The sequence below is a fragment of the Sturnus vulgaris genome, chromosome 5 (genome assembly GCF_052056855.1).
Source record: "Sturnus vulgaris isolate bStuVul1 chromosome 5, bStuVul1.hap1, whole genome shotgun sequence".
Taxonomy (NCBI): domain Eukaryota; kingdom Metazoa; phylum Chordata; class Aves; order Passeriformes; family Sturnidae; genus Sturnus; species Sturnus vulgaris.
In genome coordinates, this window is record NC_142247.1 from 12,117,000 (window position 1) to 12,140,702 (window position 23,703).

Consider the following 23,703-nt stretch of genomic DNA (forward strand, 5'->3'; position numbering starts at 1 on the left):
ATAAAATAAAATTTAAAAAAAAAAAAAAAAAAAGAAAAAAAGAAACAACCAAAATCAGCCATTACCTAAGAAAAACAGAAGTTGTATTTGCAGCAAATCAGACTTGTAGACTTCAAGTGCCCCAAGCTGGTACTGTGTAAACACAACCTCCAGACTTAGGCAGGATACTAATAAAGAGGATCTTGGAGAGAATGCCCTTCCTATTTCCTACAGACCCAGGAGTAGAAGGAATCAAAGTTGTAGTTCTAATATCAGGGGAGTGATTGGGTGATGAAATCAAGCAAATGTAAAAGAAAAATAGTCCATAAAGCTGACTTCTTTTTCTGCTGGGAACCCAGAGGGGAAAAAGCCCCAAACCTGTAGTGAACAATGGGCTGCTCTCACTTGCCATGTGGAAGGTTTTTAAGTGTGAGGCCTTGTGTGCATGTTTATCTCCCACATCTGGTTGTTGAAATGGGCACTTAGTTTTACTGCAGTCATGAGACTGTCTTCAGTGCTGCTATAAACACCCAACTGTAGGATTTGATCAGATTCAAGTGTCATTTTTAAAAGTGTATTTACCATGGACCCCAATTTAAAAGCATGGAAGATGGGTTTATTTTATAGCTCGATTGACAGACAGGGAACTGAGCCTAAAATCACACTAACCCTACAAACCTGGCCTCTAACCAGCTGAATTCCTGCACTGACCATCTGAGCAGTTTAAAGGTGAAATTGTCTGATGACAATTGTGTCAGAAGAGCACTCTGCATCTGATTTCTCTGACTCTGGTCATCCACTTTTGTCTTCTCCTTCCACAATTTCTCTGACGTGGAACAACTTTTTTGGCTCTCTCTGTAGCCAAGTAACACACAAAACAAAACGGGACTCATGCTCGCCTTTGTCCACATGGCACTATCATCACAGAGAAGCACACAGAGGCAATTACAAATAAGAGAAAAGCTTTCCTCAAATTGGTGTGACCTCTGAACTTTGAGGAAACAGAGAACAAACTGAGGAAAATCAGTGGGAAGAGTCAAGTGACCACCTAATTATTGATCCTTGTCACTACAGCTGGGGTAGGCAGCAGGTCATGACCATCATATGATGCAAATCTTGCCTCTGGTGCACAGTGAAAAAATCATGGGTATTACAGCTCCATTTTCCACTCGGGGGATGAAAAAAAAAGCAAGATGAAAATTATCAGGCCCATAACAGTTTTTTTGAAAAATTGTAAAGCACTGAACCGATAAACAAACTTTATACAGTTAACACAAAATACAAAAGGGTGCATCAGAATCTCAATTTGGAAGAGAACCATAAGGATCATCAAGTCCAGCATCCTGAGAACATAACTTCTGGCCTGAAAAATTTACAGAGTTAACTATAATGGTACATGTAAAAGATGGAAAATTAAGAATATTCATATGAAAAGATGACACCAGGACTTGTTGGGAACACTTCGGATAACTGGTTCGTTTCTATCTAACTAGAATGAAAGGAACAAAGTAAATGTAAGCAATTGTGGCAGCGCCTTCACTGAAGGATTGTATCTTGAATTCATTTTCCTTAGTGATCTAGTTTAGTTTAAATTTCTAGTTCAGATTCTAGACCCTATCAAGTGCCATATTCAGATAGCAGGAACTTTTCTTCACCTTATTAAGCAACCCATAGATGTTTTTATATGCATAGATACATTTATTGACATGTATTTAATGACTCTGCTGACAGTCTATGGCTGCTGCCTGCGAAGTGCCATGAGCAGCATTAGGAATGAAGCACGGGAATTGGAGGTGTGTGTGCCATTGCAGGGCTACAGTCTCTCTGGGATCACAGGGACATGGTGGGACAGCTCAAACAGGAGTGGCAATGGCTGGGCACAGGCTCAGTGGGAAGGACAGGCTGGGAGGATGAGGAGGGGGAGCTGCTCAGTACATGAGAGAGCAGCAGGAATGCGAGGAGCTGTGCCTGGGACAGGGAGCCAGTGGGAGCTTTGGGATCAGGGTTATAGGGCAGACGAGCACAGGAAATGTGGTGGTGAGTGTTTGCTGGGGTCTGCCTGGTCAAGGAAAGCCATTTTCAGACTGATTCACATGCAGGCTCGAACCTCCCCTGGATGGGATGAAAGGCAGCACAGCAGGACACAGGAGCAGCTACTGGAGCTGATCCTTACAACGAGGAGGATCGCGTCAGGAAAGATAAAGCTCGGGGCAGCAAACAGTGAAGTGTTTGTTTGTTTAGAGCACAAACCAGCAAAGAACAGCAAGTTTCAGGGATCTGATCACCTACTTAAGGTTAGGTGAATGCTTAAAAGCTTTCCTGGATCAGAGCCATTATTGGCCATTAATATATACACTGGGAAAAAATCATGCCAAATAGGTTATAATGCATCTAGAGAGCAAATTGAGTCTTGAACACTGCACATGCATTATTGTGCTCTGACCTGATGAAGCACACACAATTACAGTGTTTGCTTTAAATGTGCCATATTTCATGTAAATGCCATAAACAGGAGGCAAACTGGACAAAGAATTGTGTCATACCTTTTAATTGAGAACAGGAGGGTTTAAGATTAAAAATCTCCTTGGATAACACCAGTCATGCCCCTTTATAAATTGCTGAGTTTGTTAAAGGACAGCTTTCTCCTAGGAAATATAAATAAAGCCTGATGTGTTATTACCAAAAATATTTTTAAGACATTAACAAAGTTTGCAACCAGCATTATTAACTGCACAGTAACAGGGGTTTTATTCATCAGGATGAGCATGTAATTTATTCCATGTAAAATTCGTTATCACAAATATCAAACATGCTGTGGATAATAAATGACCAAGCAGAAATAAAACAAAAAGAGCTTTGTTTCAAGACACAAAAGCAAATTGACCCTTTTGATTTATTTGTTTTTCTAAAGAAAGGAAATGCTCATTTAGCAGATTAAAAATGAAATAGGGAAGTTGAACAACAAAAATATTGATGAAGACAGTACTTGTTAGAACTGTATGGAAAGATAACAAGTGATTATAACAGAAAATGTGAACGGTCCAATAAAACACAAGTATGATCAAAGCTGTGAAAAAAGCAATTAAGCTGTTTTGACACTTGACTGATGAGTTGAATGTGTGCATGGATTTGAGGCATTTAAACCACGTTCATGAACAATTCTGTTTATAGGGCACCTACTAGCATCGTTTTCTTTCATCTTGCCATAAAAAGGAAAAAGGAAAATATTTCAAGGAACTGTCACTGGATAAATTAAATTTATTTGCTATACTTTATTAGACTATGGGCACTATATATAGGAATAATACCTTTAAGTTACTGAATAATTGGAAGATTTATTGTAAACACAGGGTGGAAAAGTAGTTCCAGAGCTTATACAATTTCTTTTTGGAGAAATGTCTTTACGTAAATAACTGAGTTGCTCAATACGCAAGCTTATCAAGGTAATTGGAAGCTTTGTTCTTTCTAAGCTACAGGGGAAAAGTAGAAATAGGGTTTATTAATACCTAAATCCAAGACAAAATTGGATCCTGAAGGCTTTTTAAAGCTCAGTACAATTCAATAACAGTTTAAATGAGACTAGCATTAGACTGAAATTTGTTAGACAGTAGTTTGAGCCGTCCTCTTGAAAGAAGAGCTGTAAGGTGTCAGAGGACAGTTGTTCCCAACTGTTACCACATTTTTGAGGCATGAGCCTAACTGCAGGAGTGAAAGGCAGTTTTTCCATTGATTTCAATGAATTCAGGGGTTCATACCTATCATTTCTACTCTCAAATGCTCATCTTTTTTTTTTTTAAAGTTACTATATGAGGTGCTTAACAGGAAATATAAGCAGATTGTAGCAATAAGAGCTAGACATGACTTTTTCAATGTTTTAGCAAGTGCAAGGCAGGGCTTCAGCTTGTAGACATTTCATGGGACACTCTGAACAAAGCATCATATTCTCTGCCGTGGCAGAGGCAGCTCTGCACTGGCTGACTGAGTACAGAACAGAAATATTTCTGTCACCAGACTAACAGGCAAGCAGATGCAGCACTAAAGAGGTCAGCTTTGAATACAAGACTCCTAAATACACTTTCCTGTAAAGCTAGTGCTTTGAAACACAGGAAGATGACAAAAGTTCCAAAGAAAAACCCCACCAAACCATCAGCAAATACAGTCCAGTGGTCCCTATTCTTGTTTGCTTATTTCCAAAGGAGTGAAACAGTGGTGGAGAAACAAGATTTCCTTTGTGGAAAGCAAATGGGAAAAGTCTAGGGAAAGGCTGGTATCCTGCATTTTCACCTACACCACTGCACTTCTGCTCTCATTGCTCCTTCACATTCAGGAGTGGTGGAAAAAGGCCAAAAGAGACAAGTATGGCTCAGGCTGGTTTGCCCTGATACTATGCCAAAAAGAGACTGCAAAATAGAGAAGTAAGGACATAGGCAACCTTGTTCCTAGACACTCTGGTTTTGAGTGAGGGCTTAAGGACAGTGAACTATGAGATGACAAGATGAGAATGTTAATACCTCCAGCTTAGTTAAAGCACGTGCTGACAAACCTGAATCAAAACCTGCATGGTTCCTCTTAGAGGCTACATCTCCACAGCTGAAGTCTCAGATCTTCAGAGTGACAGCCAAAGCACACAAAAGAAGAGAGGCAGGTAGGAAAAAACTAGCCACAGGTCACCATTGAGGCACAAGAACTGCTATTCCATGAAGCCATACAACTCAAGTACCCCACTTGGAAACAGAGTTTTAGACACAAGTGCAGACTTGACAGATTGGAAGGAAACCAAAGGCTGAATTACCCTTGGATAGGACTGTCAGGGATACGGATCTGCAGCTCGTGAAGGCTAAAACTTTCCAGGGCCTGTTCTGCTGCTATTTGTGCCACATGGAGCTTGGCTTTGGGTGTCACATGAGTCACCACAGCACCCTCAGCTTACACAGAGATGGGCGTCACACAAATTCTCAGCGAGGCGAGGAGGATGGTGCCTGCCAGAGGGGTCTCTTTCCAGGTGAACCAGTTACAGACATTCTTGGTTTGAAAAGGTCCTGCCCTGTGTAAAACATTTCACAGTGTGCAACAGAGGGTGCTGCAAAGAGGGGCTTTACAAACCCCAAGGCATTTCTGTGACACATGAATTCACACAGCTTAGGTAAATAACTTGGGTGAATGTAACTCTCCTGCTCTTCAGCCTTTCAGGGCAGAGGGTTGGGTATCACTGTTTGCCCTCCCCCTCCCTGGTCAGTCTCCATCAGCAGCCGCCCAGTTCACTTCTTTTATGCTCTTCTCCCCTCAATCATGCGTGTCCTGACAGCTCTCCTTCACAATTTCATCTCCTCAGTTTCCTCCCCTTCCCCTTCTCCTTTGATGCCTTGTCATGTTCTCCAGCCTGCTTCTTCCCCTTCACATCCTGCAGCACATACATGGGTCTCCATCCCTGTCCTCCAGAAGGGCTTCCAAATTTCTCATAATGTCCTGGTTAACTTCTCAAAACACTACTTCTGCTTACTGCTCCTGCCAGCATCCCAATAATTTCATACCCACACCTCCCTGCCTGGCCCCCGTGTCAGGAGAAGCACACTACCTCATTTCTCAGCAGCAAGCAGCTCACCTGCATCCTTTTACAAACAGCACTTGCCAATCCTAGACATTAAGCAATCCTCATAGTAGTTTGGAATACAGAGGTTTTCCAGAAAACAAACAAAAAGCCATTGTAGACCCTTTTTTTTAATTTATTTCTAGGTTTTCTTGAGCCTGATCTTGAATTTTTCAAACTCTCTCCAAAACGTAGGCACAAGAATGTTTTTATTTGTTAATTACAAATGTAATTACTTTTTTCCGTAGTGTTAATCGACATTGCCAATACTAATATGAAAAATAACTAAAAATATTATAACTCAGAAATAGAAATTGCTTTTTTATTCTGTTGGGATAGAACCTAAGTTCTGCCAACAGAATAAGTACAAGTGCTGACAACCACAATGCTGTCACCTGTCTTTGCCTTCTTGCACCATACTTTAAATTTGGGTTAAACAGTGCCCCAGAGTTTAGAGGAACAATTCTGTGAGTATGAGATCCACCATTTTCATTATGAAAAAGAGTAGTGAAAACTTTGGATTATGCTGCTTCAAAAGACCAAAGTCCCAAGTTAGTCTCAAGCACTTATTAGTGGCAGGAACTGAAAGGAACAGCTTTGCTGGGAGTGCATAGTACTTTTGTTCTTCTTTATTGCAATTACAATTATTCTGGTACAAATCATATACAAGCAGAAGTTATCCTACTGGGTTATAGCCAAATAATTCCTCCAAAGCATGGTTACAGTGCTTCCACATCCGTTGCAAAGCAAATAAAATTCCTTAAGCTAAAACATTTGAAACATAAGCTGCTAAGAATTTAGCTGAGCCTCTCTACCTTGATTTGTTTATCACTTTTTATCTCAGATGATTTGTGGCCTTTGAAACTTTGTAGCAGTCACAGTGGAGGATACTCAACACGGGGATCAAACCTATCCTGTTCCACTGGCAAATAATGGCAACATGCTGAGAAATATGTAATTGCATTTACTATGTGATAATCCCTTTAGACACTCTGTCTAGGGTGATATCCCTTTTAATAAAGTTGTGGCAAGGGAAGAAGCCTATTCTGTGCATAAGAAGCCGAGAGGAAAAGGATAAAATCACACTCTCATGTCCTTATTGTGCAGCTCTTGAAGGACTAATCAGACCTGGGGCTGAAGGGATTGTGTTGGGGTATCAGTCATGGGTCACTGCTCACCTGGGTCCTGGTTCCTTTCTCTTCAATGTCAACGATAAAACTTCCCTATGTGCCACTGAGAGCAGATCCAGGCCTAAGTTTACAGAAATTAAAGAGGTGTTAGATAGCACCAGACACTGCTCGTGTGTTGGGCTTGGAAGAAGTTTAAAAGCAAACCAAAAAGTTTGTTCAGCAAACCAAAAGTTGAGGTTCAGACTGGAAAATTTCACTGAAGCAACAAGATGGATCTCTCTGTTCTTGCCAGAAGCATGCAGAGACAGAAACACAGAGCTGAACGACAGCAGTGATACATAACATTGTTATTATAGAATTAAGTTGTATTAATAATTGGGTCATTACAGCCCTTTCTGCAGCAGATAAAAATAGGAGGAAAACACCAGCACTGTAGGTATTTCAGTTATCCCAGCACATAAGTGTTTGCCATGAAATCACTAGAACTTCAGAGCTGGCTTTGGTAAGTAGTGCAAGTGTAACAGAAAGGCAACTGCAGAAAGATTTAATTTAAAGTTAACAGTGTGACACAGGAGCACGTTTGAGAGGGGAGAAATCAAAGCTGTGTTCAGTGAAAATACAGAGTGCTATCATCAACAGAGAGTGTAGGGACAAGTATTTTGGATTCAAACTAGGGGTTCTTAAGGTAGAAGTGAGGAGGACAGAGTCATCTGGTTTCTTTAATTGACCACAAGTTGACTATGAATTGCTGATAGGATGCAGCTATGGAAAGATATATTGAAATTCATTACTGTTTCCCTGAAAAAGAATTATGAAATTTATTAAAAGGGTACTCAGGAGACTTTGTGCATGAGAATATCTGAGTGCTGTTCTGGTCATAGAGAGATGAAAACCAGAAAACATGTTACCAGAGGAATAGAAAGACTGGAAAACAGCTTGACTTACTTAGCTTAGGATTAAATAAGACTCAACGGGGAGTCTAAAATACTACAATTGCCCGAAATCAATAATAGGGAAGGAGAAGGATTATTTAAGTGGAAAAACAATGTCAGCCCAGTACAAAGTGATGTAAAATAGAAATTAAAGTAGACTCAAAATCAGAAAGATTCTGGCTCTGTTAACTTCTTGAGACACAAAGAGAAAAATGTTTCTGCTTTTAAGGGGATGAGTTGAGTTTATATCAGATTGGCCTTAGGCTTAGATAACTTTGCTAGATATATGTTTCAAAAAGGGGTGAATTTAAAGAGATCACAGTTAATGAGTAATAAAAAAATTGCCTGGAAAACAGAATTTTAAGAAAGCTACATGGTTACATTGAGACAATGCAAAGCACTTGTCCTGGACTTTTGCATATCTTAATTTTAGAACTTCCTAACCATAAAACTCTGAAGTTTGGTTTCAAAGTTGAGCATACATAGGTTGAGTTTGTATAGTTTGATGAAAGACAGCAATAAACTAACTAATAGAATATGAAAAACACATGGGTGATGGTTTATCTGATGGACAGAATGCATAAGGTAAATTCAGACAGTGAAACACATTTTTACTGGAGTTTAATAGTGGTTTTTTGGAGTAGGACTGAAATTTTGTAGTTTTAGTTTCATAACACTGCCCAGCTGGAATTTCCATTTCCAGTTATTATAATACAAAGCTTTACAGTGGTATTTTAACTGTTCATTTTAGATGGTTTTCACACGGAGAAGTTTACTTGAATACCAGATATACTGTAAACATACTGAACATCTGGTAATTAAGTATAGTGCACAGTAATCTCCATAAAACCCATATCTGTGGTGAAATCTTTTTAATAAATAGTTGATAATGGAATGAAGCTATTAAAAGAATTACAGCACACATGGTCAAGTACAGGCATTATTAATCCCGTAGCATGAATAAAAGCTTTTAACTGTCCATTTTACCAAGAATCCTTAAGATGGGCCTGTCCTGAAATGAGTGTCAGCACAGAAATATCCATTTGCAAGAGAAAAAAAGAGAGACTCCGTCATTCCAGTAAATCACTTTTATAACTATCCAACTACCCAGTGAGTTTTGTACTCTTCTCAAACTGTTCATACCCCACTCCATGACAGCACAACCTCCATAGTATTCCCTAAGGCAGCCAGGACACCAGTGGGAATGGAGGGTCACTTCTCTGTTACCCTTCTTTTAAGAAATATTTCACCTTGCAGCAGTTTGTGTGCATCATTGTGGGTGTCTGAAGAGAAGTTTTCTTGAGTAGGGGGAGAACACATCTGAACTAATAGGAGCAATTACCTCTCCTGGATTAAGATTTGTTCTTAATATGACTCTGGCATTGTTTTGATGAGGATCCATTTATTCATCTGAACAAACTGCAGATTCCAATCTTTAAGCTGAATACACTGACACTTCACAATTTCCAAAAGCAAGTCATGATGTCATCATCCCTTAAGATGCATTACTTGATTGCCATCTACATTTTATTCCAAGAAACACCTATCAGAACAAAACAGTTTTGTTCATCCCCTTCTACCAAAGTCTGCTTAAAATAGAAAATAGAAGTCTGCTGACTTCTTTTTAATAACAGTATTTTTTCCCTTGCATTTGATCAGCAATTCTTATTCCTAAATGGAGGCTAAGTTCAGCATCCACCTTGAGCTACCAAGTTTGAAAGCCGCCATGTTTTCAGATTCATAGGAGCAGTCTGTTTATACTACTGGGTATTTTCCAACATAAGCTTTTCTAATGACTATTTAAGGGCTTCTGTACTTTTCCCAGAAGTATTGGTACATTGTTTAAATCACTGGTGTGACTCATTAGCTTTTTCTGTATTTCAGCCAGTTAAGCTCCTCTACCTTACACTCCTCCCTGTTCATTTTTTTTTCACCCAAGAAAACCATGTCAAGACACCTTGTGCAATTGTTGATAGTTGTCAAGCCAAATGTGAATTCACACCAGCAAATGTCAATGCCATACACCCCAAGACACCCACATCCCATCACAGGAACTGCTGCACCACCTCCCTCCAGCTTCCAGCTGCAAATCATTCCACTTCCATTTTGTTTTATCTAGATCTGGACAGGAGACTGAATAAAATCAGTGACAGCAGTATTCTGTTAATGATGTTTATCAGGACACTCCCTTGAAGCTGTTCACCTCTGATACATGTGGGATCAAACAGGTGACTTAATTCCTGCTGCCAAAATCTCTACCTGCCCCCCTCTTTGCAAGGTGCCCATAATCCAGTTTGACACTGCATTCCATACTCCACACTTCACACGTGCACAAAAGCACGAGCTCTGTTTCCAGGGAGCCTCAGAGCCCCTTTCAACAGCCTGAGCCTGTTTTTAACACTGACACCTTCCAGGGAAGGGCAGCAATACAGGCCCAGGCTTTTGTAGCAAATAAACCATCAACATCAAAGCATAGGCATATTTTTCAAGTACACTAAATAATGACAACTTTTGATAAATTCAGCAGGTATTCCCCAAATCTGATCGAAACCAACACAGCAGCCCAACTATGTTCACAAGAACTGCTCTTAGTGAACTTTGAACCTCCTTGGTCCTTCCCCCTTCTCCAAAAAACCTCCCTGTCTTTCATGTGGTGATCTATCCAGCTGCACAAACACAGCACAAGTTGCCACAAACCTGGAATTGTTTGGCAAGCAATTTACACAGGGAGAATGACAGAAAAGGTATTTCATGAGGACTTCAAACTCCAAACAGTTCAGTCCATCCTTGCCTCTGCTTGAGCAGACGTGTCTGGCAAACCATCTCGGAAGCTCATGGAAGGTGGAGCAGGTGCTAAGCTCTTAAAATGAGCAGGAATTTTAGTAGCTGCATGAAAATAGTGCAGCATAATCTGTTATTTCACCACGAATGCCAGAGCTGTAATGGGCTTTTTGGCACAAAAAATCACAGAGGTTCTGTTCAGAGTGGTTTTTACTATTTGGCATGCTCCCTCTTCTCCTTTAACTTTTAGGGGCTTCTCTCCAACAATAAGGGGGAGGAAAAAAAGGACAAAACTTGGAAAAAAATCCCTAAATACAGTATTATTAGAATATGTATGTATTGAGGGAGTAATCCCAAAATGCTATAAACTTTTGGTGCCAACTTCTATCTTTGATTTCTAAAACTAAGTCATTACTCTTCTGAATAGAAGAAATGTTTTTTCTCTTTTTATTTTGGAATATTTTGATATTTTGAGAAGAGATTTCATAAAAATATGCATATTCAAAGAACTCATATTAAGAAGGTTTCTTACTAGAAAAATGAATGCTCATTTTATGAAAATCTGAAAAAAAATCTAAATCTCTGTAGCCATTCACACCAATTTAAGTTTCAAGTGCCATTTGAAAAAAAAAAATAGAAAAAACTACCACAAAGCAAACCCAGATTTGGAGAGTTGCCAGAATCACTTTGTATATCTGAAACATATATGGTTCTGAGTCCATGAAAATCTGAATCTTATCCATAAAAAACCCGTCCTATTCTCTTATGTGGGCTGCACATGCAGGACTAGAAATCTAGGAGGTAGGAAGGGAGAATTTTTTTAAATCTTTGTTTTCTATTAAAACACTTCCCAGTTTTGCTGTTCGGGTCTTTAGTCCACAGTTACATAAATATATTGGATAGTCATATTAACTATGTTTGGAACTATGGGAACAAACATATGTTAGCACAGCACAGGATGAATCCTGATTTGTAAATTTCATACTTTATCGATTGGAAACCTTCCTGGAAGCAGAGGAAAAAAACCTAGACTGTTATAAGTCTAACATAAAAATATCATACAAAATCCTATAGCTTCTGGCCAAAAGTCAAGGGTGAATTATTCACTGATCTAGTCAATGAGCATCTTCACTAGGAAAGCTCAGAAGAAGCTAGGGAAAAAAAAATTGCCCTAAATATTCCTTGTGAAAAGACCTCCTTAGAAAAGTAAAGACTGTTTTCCACTTCTGTTCTTGCCAGCAAGATCTACCAGAAAAGACAGAGATACGGATTTGTGCATATCCTGGGGATACTTGGATCTCACTCCCTACTCCAGGATAAAGTCTGCTGTGAACCACCAAGACTCAGCTCTGGTGGAACTTCCTCAAACAGAAGTAAACAGCTCAAGAACAAATTACCATTTTGACTTTCTACACAAGGAACCTCTGCTGGTGCCTGAACATTGGTGACCAGGACAGGCCTAGAAAAGGAGAATTCACAGGAATTTTCCAGGTGGTAAATATGGGAGATCAAGGCTCAGCCTACCTATCTACTCACTGTCCCAGGACCAGGACCTGACAATAAAGCAATTCTGGCTTTGGGCTCCTTTTGTCAGATAAAAAGATGCCACGGCCTACATGACATAATGAATTTTCCTGCTATGAATGCCTTACCAGCTCAAATTTGTTCCTGAAATGTTGACATTACCAACTCAGCCTTGGCTGCCAGATCAGTCACCTGCTCACAGCACTCCTGATCTTACACAGGTCTGGTACCTGCTGTCCTGCAGCCAGCACGGAGCTGACTCAAAGGCAAGAACTGGTACAGCCTCCACATTCTGCTGCCTGCCTAATTCCATAGAAAAGTGATAAGGTACTCACATCTGACTCAGATTCAGTTTCCACTCTGGCCCACAGTCAGGCCAAGCTGATGAACACAGAGTGGCTTGGGACACAGGTCATTAAGGGACTCACAGTCAGGGGACCCCAAACTGCTCTCGCCTGGAATTTAGAAACTCCCAGCTGAACCAGAACACACCCAGAAAGCCTTTTTATGCTGTGATACTTTGTAGTTTGATGTCATGCTACCAAATGAACTTTTGGGCAAAATAGGCAAGATTGCCCTTAGCTTTCCTCACCATGCACAGTAAAGTTGCCACCTGACATGCCCAGGGCTGCACTTTGGGGTACTTAGGACAGGGAGGGGGAAAGTATTAAGTAAGTAGTTTGCTTTGATCCATACTAATTAAGTGTGTATGTGACTGACGAGTTTAGATATGTTTGCCATCTAATACTGCTTAAATAGGAAATCCGAAAGAATTACACTAATGCTAAACCAATCCAACTGCACGTGCTGCCCACAGAAATTGAAGAGGTGAGTCTTCCCAGGATCATTCCTTTACTTCAGAAGTATCAGCCATGTTCTAGCTGCTGCACCATTCCTTGAGTTATGAATTAAGTCTGCACACTGAACTACCAGCCTAGATCTGAAAAAGAAAAAAATCCACTCATTATTTACAGCATTTTTCTCCCATGACACTTCCATTCAGCACGGATTCTTGAAGGCAACTTAATGCACAATTAAAGTTTGCTAAGCAATGGAGACTTTGTTTCCTTCTACATTACCAGCTCTGTTTTTACATTGTATTGACCTTCAAGTTGATCTGGGCCTCCCAAGTTCTGAAAGAATTTAACTTCTCTATGGAAGATGTCAATAAACAAAATCCACCACCTGAGCATTAAGACATACCTTGAAAGGCCCTAAAGGCTGCTGCCTTCCTACAGCAAGCACATCTACTTGTCAGAGACAGCAAACTGAGTTTGCTGAGCTACAAGCTGAGCTAGAAGCACAGAGAACTTGAGCAGTTCAGGGAACCACCTCACAGGAGGCTTTTCAGGTGGAATACACTCTGCTGTAATAAAGTACTTCACAACTTCCTCACAAAGACAGCTGTCATAGATTATATTTCAGTATGCCACTTTTCATATATTAAAGCTTCAGCAAAGCTGCAGGATGAATGTGGATACAGGATTGTCAATAGCTATCTACTAGCTGTGAGCTAAGGGGAAGAGGAATGAGAGAAAAACCTGGCACTAGGCATACAGCCCTAAATGAAAGGTTACTTCAAATAACTCTCCTAAAGAGGAGAGCACAGAGTTGATTATTTAAGAAATTCAGTGGTGCTATCTCCAAGTCATTTTTTTCTGAAGAGATTAAGACAGCAAGACAGATTTCAATTTACTGTGAACAGTTGCTGGGATGACTTCTAATCATGTTTTTAACCAATCCAGGCTCTAATCTGGGAGGGATTTTCCTTTCTAGGAGTGGTGAAAGTGCATGGACAAGAACTGCATGGGTAAATGCACTTTCTTTACCGAAGCAACACACTGCAGTGTAAAAAAATGTTTTATGGAGAAATATTTGGACACTACAATAAAGGTGCAAGGGAGAAGTAAAATATATGCACCCAGAAATATGATCCAAATGGAAAGGATTTTCCTCAGTTTAAATGAAAAAGCTGCCTTTTCACATAAAGAACTCCCATCAAGCATTTTTCCTACTGCAATTTAGCCATGCCTCTACATAGGCATCTCTGCTTTCAGACTATGGGATTTGAACTGAACTGGCCACACATCTCAAAGTACTACAACTACAATTTTCTTCTCTTTACCACCTTCCCCTTTGAGGAAGCTAGGCATTTATATTGAAATAAAATAGCAACAATATCCTAAACCCTAAACTAGGGTGTTATTCTGTAGCATCTTATACAAAACCAGAACAAAAGATGTTTCTAAAAAGGCTTTTTTAAAGTATGCAGTTTAAGAAGCTTATTCCATTGAAACGAAAACTTTCAGATTAATTCAGCCCTCAGCAAACAGGAAGGCATGGGGGTCTAACATGGAGAGGTACCTGTGGTTACTGCACAGAGCCCACCTCCACCTGTGCAGTATAAGAGACCTTCCTAGAAGGAAAATCTGTGCAATCTTCCATGCCTCAGGAAGGAGCTAGAGAGGTTGTAACACAGCAGTAGAATATTCCCCACCTTTGCTGGGGGAGGGATACATGTGTTAGGAAGGACGAGAATTTAACAGAGGAGTTTTGTAGATATACAGAAGGTTCTATAGGATTGAAAGCAAGTTTTGATACAGAAGAAAAGAGTTGCTGAGCCAGTCTTACTGGGTAACTAAAAGGCAAAGAGTGAGTGAGCTGGAAGGGGCTTTTATGGCTTAGAGCAAAGGATAAATCCACCTCAAACAAAAGATGTTTCTACCAAACAAAAAGATTTTCAGAGGCAAACAAGAAAGCCAATATTGCAAGTAGGAAATTTCCACTGCAGAACAAGTCCTGAAGTTTAACATGTAACTACTGACTCCAGTGATTGGCTAGTCACTAACATAACATGGTAATTTGAGCAGTTTGGATAGGTTATATGTAAAAGTATTGTGTATGATGTTGATTGGTAGTCATGTATTACGATGCTCTGTAATGAAAAGTATATAATGCATTGTAACCAGAACTAGAGGGGCTTCAGGACACACAGCTTGCCTATAGCCAGCAGCTCTGGGCTCACCACGACCCTCAACTGCTGTAACCTCATCTATGCAATAAACTGCATTTTAAGGGCTGGCTGAAGCCTCTGTCTCTGTCAGGCTCTTACACACATTACATTGTGTACTTGGTCAAGTGAGGTCTCAGACTCAAATATGCCTCAAGAGCTTTTTGTTTAGTAAAATTTAAAAACAGTAGTTGCCTTAGGCAAGTTTGGCATTTCAGGGACAGACAAGCCACAACGACAGAGCTGTATGCTGTGACTCTGTCCTAATTATAAATAAATTATTAGTAAGGCTTCTCTAGGCCAGAGCAACAATCTCTTGTCAATGAAGAATTATGTTTTCAAGATCACAGAAAGTTAAGGAAGCCAGCAGTATTGCACTGTTACCAGATTTCAGGTTGGTTAATTTGTTATGCTCACATTGCACAAGTTCAGAAGAATGAAAGTCTGAAAGAAAAGTCTTTTCCCTTCCGGAAACAATGTAAAGAATATATAAAAAATAATCTATATTCCTTCCTTCCCTTCTAAATACACCACCTCAGTTTCAAAATGAACGCTTCACCAAACAAACCATACAAGTGCATGACTTAAAAGTATCTTAAAAACACTATAACACCATTCATGTTAAGTCTTTAGAGCTTTTGAACAGATGCTTCTTAAAACTAGTGTATAATCTTTCCTATATCTTGCAATTCAAAACATCCAAAATATCAAAAGAAGTCATTCCATATTGGCTTTTTAGTGGTCAGTGTATGTCAAACCCAATACATCTCCCACCTCCCCAGTGCTACAGTACCTTAACTCCTTGAATAAGAATTACTTAAATACAAGTACAATGCCACTAACAGAAACACTTCATACCTAGGTATTAAGAATTCACTTTTTCAAAGTACTAAACACATTATTCTGTCCACCTCAGCCCCAAATCACAATATGCAAGTTTGGTAAAGTCCATCAGAAACACAGGTTAAAAAAGGTCTGCAATCACCACAACGAGGAACAGCAAAATAGATTTGCTAATTTTTCTCTTCACCAGTAATAACGGAATAATAACAAAGTAAAAGGAAACTGCTCTCTTGTAGTGAAACCCTTGGTAGTAGCCAAAGTAGCATTGCACAACTGATTTTATCTTGCTCCTCTGTCACCAATTCACGAGCACAGTGAAACTTTAGTTATCACTGCCTTTAACCTGCCAGTAGAGGAGCAGAAATCCCCAACTGCAATACTGCAGAGGCTAACCACAATCACTGTCCATTTCTAAGCATTAATTACAATGCCCTGGCAGCCGCCCTGGCCCAGACCATTATGGAACTTGTCACTTGCACTTCCCTTTATCTCAAAAGCTTCAGGGCATTGCAATAATAGCCAACTTTTTTCTAAAATTTAAGTTGGCTTTTTGGTACTTTATTTATCTGGCTTCGAAATTCCATTAGATTGTTTCACCTGTGAAACAGCCTCTCCATCACATCCCCTTGCCACCCCCGGAGCTGCTGCTGCTCAGACTTATTACAATCACATCAATAGAGACAATCGACAAGAACATGTTACCAAAACTTGTGTCTCCGATCCTTCGTAGGTGCCTTCACACAGCCACAACTGTAAGATTGTTTTGGGCTTTTCTGCACCACTATGTTAGTGGTTTGTCTCAGTCTCATCTGTTTTGTTAGGATCCAGGATTATTAAAAAGGCAATTGAGGCAGATTTTCGTGTTCGGACTTGGTTGTTTATTATTTCTTATCAAAATTTATAGAAAGCATAACAGCACTTCTAGCTCCTTGCTAGAAGTAGGAAAAATGGCTCCAAGCTGAGCCTGTTTCAAGACCTTTTAAAGCTAAACAGACCAATAAAAGTTTAACACCTATATTATTTACACTCTTGACCCAATAATAGATTCCCATGACCCCTAGAGTGACTTTCAAGTGACCAATCTAAAGGTAACTACCTAATTTCCGTGAAGAAGAAGGAAGAGAAGAAGACGAACAAGAGGAAAAGACACCACCTAAAATTCTCCATCTTGTCCCATAGTTACCACTATGCATAAAATCGTCTAATTTAAAACCCATGACCCAGTGAAAATACACATATCTAACCCACTACACATTTGTGATTTCTAACTTATTATTCAAATTTACAAGTCTTCTCCAAGGTTTCAAGTCCAATACAGTGTTTTCAAGGGGGTCTGTGCCTGGAAGCACAGAAAGCTCAAAAACTTCAGATTCTTGAGATCCAACAACAACCACCTTCCTGCAGCTGATCTTTGAGACAGTCCTCATGGGGCAAGACACTGCACAGGGCACTTCTGATAATAAGTTGTAAGTTATACCTGGATTGAAGTCATCTGACAGGGCGAGAGGGCACAGCCTCAAGCTGTGCCAGGGGAGGTTCAGTTGGACATCAGGAAGAATTTCTTCACTGAAAGGATGTCAGGCATTGGAAGAGGCTGCCCAGGGAGGTGGTAGAGTCCCCATCCCTGGAGGTGTCCAAGCACTCAGTGCTCTGGGCTGATTGACAAAGTGGGAATCAGTCACAGGCTGGACTCGATGATATTGGAGGTCTTTTCTAATCTAAATTATTCTGTGATTCTATATCTGGTCATTCTCTTTTCACTGAGGAGATCAAGAGAGTAATTGCTGGTGGCCCTCTCACCTAACTGTAATCAGGAAATCAGTTGATGATAATTAAACCCAGTCATTTTCCCCCTTTTCTCAAGCATCTGTGACAGGAAATAATTGACTGAGGGCTTTGCAGCTCCACTTTCACAGGGTTTGTCCAGGGAAAGGCAAAGTAGGTCTCCTCACTCTCTCTAGCCATTTACTTGGCTAGAGCTGATGTTGTGCATAGTCCATAGGCTTTAGGCTGCCACACCATCACTCTCAGGGCACATGAGCTGCTCATGTGCTCATGCACACTGGGAGCACTGCTGTGCCCCACCAACACTGTGCCCTGTGCTCCAGGTTTGACTCCCTGTGTCCTGGGTGGCCTTCCTGCTAATAATTCAAAGTGACTTTTGACAAGGCTACCTTTAAGCAGGACACACAGCTTAGCAATCCGAGCTGACAGGTGGTGCATTGTTGGGTGGTTGCCACGTGCCTCAGGTGGCAGCAAGAGGCCAAAGCACTGGTGGCTTCAGCCACCCAGCAAGAACCATAATCCCCCTGCCATGCACAGCTTGGGTCTGCATCCTGGTGGGAACATCAGGGAAGTAAATCAGCCATCTGCACTTACAGAGTATTATGGGAACAAACACTATTGTTAAACAGTTCATTCAGAAACAGTCCATAAATCAGAGAAGATGCTGAATTATGTCCTTTTTTTCTGTTGTGCCTCTCCACAAACTGTGATTGTCTATTGACACGATTAACAAGAAACACTCTTCTCTCTTCCCTGCAAGAAACAAAAGGGTGACACATGCTTCATTCCACCCCCAAAAAACCCAAACAAACACCTCCATACTGTCCTGCTGTCCTTAGAAGCATGAGTCATGGGAATCCAGGACTCCTAGGGGAACAAGTCACCTGCTGAGGGTGACCCCAGCACAGGCCATCCTTGGGCAGTGAACAGGGCCAGGGCAGTGTCTCAGGCCAGGAGAGATGATGAGCTGGCCAGGGCTCCAGAGAGCACCATCAGCAACTGGGTGAAACAAGCCTGGAAACAAGGCTACCTATAACAACTTCTCCAGCCAGGAAAAATGACCAGAGACAGGCCAGGGCACAGAGGTACCCAAAGCACAGCTTTAGGGTCCATACAGAAAGGTCACTCAGGAAACTGGGGCAGCAGGAGCCAGAGCAGAAAGAGAGCACAGAGCGTTTTGTGCATGAGAGAAATAAAGCTGAGCCTAAATAGGGCTCCTGGAGCAGTAGGTGGAGTTTGCACAGGGGAAGGTCTCAGTGTGCCTGTTCGGGGCACCCAGTGCTCTTGGTTCCAGGCATGGCTGAGGCAGCTGCTCTGGCACAGCAGGACGGGTGGAGGTGGAGGCAATAACCTCGTGTGCCTCACGGGCATTCATCTGTGAAGGACAGCCAGGTCCCAGCCCTCTGCTTGGCCCTCTTAAAGGTGAAAGTAGCTGTAGGAGTAACTCAAAGTTGGGCTTTGTTCAAAAAAGACACAAGCAATAGGTGCTTTAGAGCAGTATTACAGGCAGCTTCCCACCCACTCCAAAGACAGCCACCCCTCTTCTGTTCTTCAGAGAGCACTCCAGGATTTGGGCTTGGGGCTCTTTCCGTGGTGTGATTACAAAGCGTCTGTAAGGTGCTGTAAGTACTGAGGAAGCTAGTGAAGTCTTCAAATAAACAGTAAAAATAGCATGCACTCTGAGGAGTTATCATTAAAAGAGTAGATTCCTCCTTTCTGTGTATGAGTTACCACATTATTCATAGAAGTATGTGAAACCACATTAGCTGAGGAGGATTAGGAGACCCCTCCTAAAAGGACCCCTATGGAATAGGGTGATATGGGACAACCCACTAAAACAGCCCCCTACATTCTTCCACAGTCCCTCAAAAGATTCTCTTGCTGCACTCACTTTTGGAAACAGCTGTAACAATTTCCTTACTGTGAGTGAACCTTTTTGATTCTGTTTTGTGCTAAGATTTCTTCAATTCCAAGTTGAGCTAGTCTGGGTGTCCTGTCTCTCTGTAAAAGCCAGCTCAAAGCTGCTGCCCCTGATTGTCTGCCTCACATGTAGGTATGGGAACTGAGCACTCAAAAGCCTTGTTCCTACATAATCACCTTGCATACAGCCAAACCCCCCACCCTGACACCCCAGAGGGAACAAGAGCAGTATCATCCTGGCTGCTTAGTCAGGCAAACCAGCGTGTTGCAAACAGCTGACAGATGCTGCTGGAATCTCAATTAATTACCCACCAGGCAGGTTGTCCTGCTGAAGAGATGGTGTTAACATTGTTTAAAGTGTGGCCTCAGTGACCCCCCCCCCCAGTGCAGAATACCTGTGTCCTGGGACCAGAGTCCAGCTAGTGTCTGTGTGGGCACCCTGCCATCAGAGCAGATGGGCACGGATGGATGTGGGCAGCCAGGAGCCCTCCACGTGTGTGTGCTCAGTGCAGACACTTGGAGCAACATCAATAATGAGAATTGTCCAAATGTCCCTTCACCCTAAGTGCCTAAATCAAGCTTTGTGTGTGAGTGCATTTAGGGATAATCACAGATATAAAACCCAACTTCTCTGTCTCTTTCATCCTTACCTATACACCTTTGGCAATGAGAAATAGCAAAAAAAACTTCTCCAAGAAGTAGGCTGGTTTATTTTCAATGTCTAATCTTGGCTGTGTTTGCAATGAGGCATGTGCTGGTCAATACCCATGATATCCAGTGTTCAGGAAAGAGTGAGGAGTTTGCCCTTCCCATAAAAGCCAGGAAAACAGGAGTTTTGGGATATGCAAATGGTGCTCTTGATGTCCTGAGCAAAGTGTCAAAGGGCACCATGCTAAACTCTGAAAAGCATTTTTTCTGTTCCAGGAAGAAATGGAAAATCACTCATTGCTGTGAGAAGAACAGAGCTTTCTCTTCAAGGGAGTTGCTGAAGTTCTCCAGGACTTTCCCCTGCAGTCCTGCTAATTGTCTCAATTAGATTTCTGATCATCTAAATCATGTTTTAAGTTCATCTTCCAACAGGGAAGTTAAAGGAATAGCTTTGATAGAACAAATAACATCCAGGAAGGTGTGGAGAAGGCAATAAGGCCTGTTAGCAGATAGGGGCTGGATGGGGCTCTGTTGCTGCTCTCCTCCAGGAGACTTCTTGGTGGCATTGTGCAGTGGCTGGGCCTCCATGAAGCACAAGGCTGCTCCTCCAGTGTGCTGCTGCAAACATATTCCTAGAGGTTCTTCCTCCCCCATATTCAGGACCACGTGCAGCTCTGAATCTACACTTTGGCTAAGCAAACACATACATACACAGAAAATTAGCTTCCACCTGCATTGGGCCCCGTGGAATTTTCCAGGAAACCTGGCCAGAGTTTTGTGTTTCTAATAAAACCAAAACGGTTTTTAAATCCAGCTTCAAGCTTCATTGCAAATATTTCTCACAGCCCTCTGTAGCAGGAATAATTACTGTCCTTATTTATCGGGTAGATTATACAAATCCCCTAGTAAGTAAATTGTAGGATTAAGGTTAATGTGCTAGATTAAGCTGACAGATTTATTTACTTCCTCCGAGAAGGAAAGACGAAAGGATGATGACCTATCATGTGTATTAATTCAACATTTAACCCTGCCACAGCTCCAGTGATTATCTCTGCAAGTGCCAAGTCTCAGTGTAGCAGATTAGAGTTGCCATACTGCACACCCAGGATTCTGTTGTCTCCAGGATTTTATCTGTTCAAGTCCTGGTTTTTCAGATGGTAATGTGCTTTACTTTTGCTGTGCCCTCTCTGGAGTTTCAGTGGGCTCACAAGGAACTACACATGCACTCACCCTGCAGAAAGCATTACTTATCCTCATGTTACAAGTATTCATGCTGATGCAGATTTGTTTGGATGAAGTAGACAATTCATGCATGATGCAGAGTCACTGGGTTTTTTGGGAGTCCCTTGGAGTGATTTTCCCTGTTGTAAAATGTCACATTCCAGGCTATGGAAATGTTCCAGACTGTTCATACTTTAGAGCAAGCTGGGTTTTGTGCTACTTTCTGATACTGACACTGGTATTGTGGTCAAGTTATCTGAGGGCTGATGCTGCAGTTTAGGACAGGAATGAAAAGACAAGCATGGATCTTCCCTTCTGTTAGGTCTATCCCATCAGTGCATGCAGCCTGAGCAGGGGCCTGGCTGCTTTGCTGTTCAAGTGAGTGTGTTTCTTATCTGCTTTCCATCTCTCTCTCTCCATCAGTAAAGCAGCTTGCATCCAACAGCACTGCCTGAGCATGTGATCCATCCTGAGTAGCACATGCTGCCCAGAGCTGCCCCAGCAGATCATTTCCTGCAAATTAATGTAGGATATTTTATGGGATTACAGAGGTGGAGACTTGCTGCAGCATGTTGTGTGTCCCCTCCTGCACTGGCCAGTGAACAGAGAAGAGAGAGATCCCAGATGAAGAAGCAACTTTCCTACAACCACAAACAAGGGATGTGGCAGAAGCAGGACTCTGGTCTTCAGAAAACTAACTTCCAGTGCCTAGATTCCCTCTTAGTGTTGTCAGCTCCTCAATGGTGAGATGTGGTAATGAACCAAAATAGACAACACTGACACAGACATATCTTTTCTCGCTGCCACACTAGTGTCATTCCTTCCTCACTATGGTAACCCTTCCAGAGGAACTTGGAAAAGCTGTCTAGATGCAAATACCACCTATGCTTGCACAGCAGACTGGCAACAGGGCTGGGATTTACCTCAAATCCAGGACATTGCCATCTGTGTGCTCTTCCTTCAAATAAAAGCTTTTCCCCCATGTGCTGGCCCCAACAGGTTTCTATATTTATCTGTCCTTATTTTAGGAGGTCTGCAGAATAAATGTATAGATTACAGATGTGGTGCTTCTCATCTTAGCTAAGGTTTTCAATAGGGATAGTTGTTCTGGGACAGAATCCCAGCCGAGAGTCATTTGCTGCTCGCCTGCCAAGTGGACTATGAGCATTGCCAACGCTCTGCTTGACTTAGCTTGAACAGTTCACAGCCTCTGAGGAAGGGGAGGAAAATTCCATCATGAAATAGCTGATTTAAAGTGCTGTATCCCACAGTGACAGGAGAGTGTTCACTAATGCTAACACACTTTTCAGAGAGAGACTTTTAGTTCGACTTTCAGAACGTGTTCCTTCTTGGGAGAGGGCCAGAGTTAAACCCCTCCCTCAGCTTAAAACTTCAGTAAGTCTTTGAAAGAAAACTTATTCTACTTCCACAGCAGACACCAGTTTTGCAAAATGTGACTTGTTACAAGGAGGAAGAGGAGGAGGAGATTCTGGTGACATATCCACCTTCTCTTCCCCTTCCCTTCCCCTTCCCCTTCCCTTCCCTTCCCTTCCCTTCCCTTCCCTTCCCTTCCCTTCCCTTCCCTTCCCTTCCCTTCCCTTCCCTTCTCTTCTCTTCTCTTCCCCTGTGTTCTCATGGGGCCTGTCCTTCAGTCAGCAGTCAGATTTTGCTGGTGTCAGACAGAGATAGACAAGAGGAATACAGGAAGTGAGCCTTCAGGATGGAAAATTTATTCAGAAATTTACTTTAAAGGAAAAATTTGCATTGTAAAATATGTAGTATATGTTCAAAACTCCTTTCCATTTACATGTGATTTTGGCAGATAATATGATATATATAGAGGTGCTCCAGAAAAAAAAATAACCAAAAGCAAAGAACTAAGATGATGGTGTCTCTTAGACAACCTGATAAAGACCATTTTCAAAGGCCAGTACAAACTTCTTTCCACCAAAAGATGCTAAAAAGAGAAATAATTCTATCCAGATAGTTGGATCCATCAGAATTGTCTTAGTTTGCAAGGGTTAAATAGTCACAGCATTTTGATGTGGTTACATCTGATAATTCCCAATAGAGATAAACATATTTAGTGCTTGAAATGTAAGTTAACACTGGACATACTAAATATATGACAGGAGATTTATTAGAAAGAACATTAAAGACAATTATTAGCCCCAGCTGCAAGTATCTATCAGGAAGGAATGGCTGTGTGTGAGTCAGTTGCCTTCAGAATGGTGGACCTTACTAGAAATCTATCTCAGGGGATGCTTTTCCACTGATTTCAGCAGCATTTGGGTCAAGCCTTCTTTTACTAGAAAGATATTTAATTTAATACTGAGAGGAAGG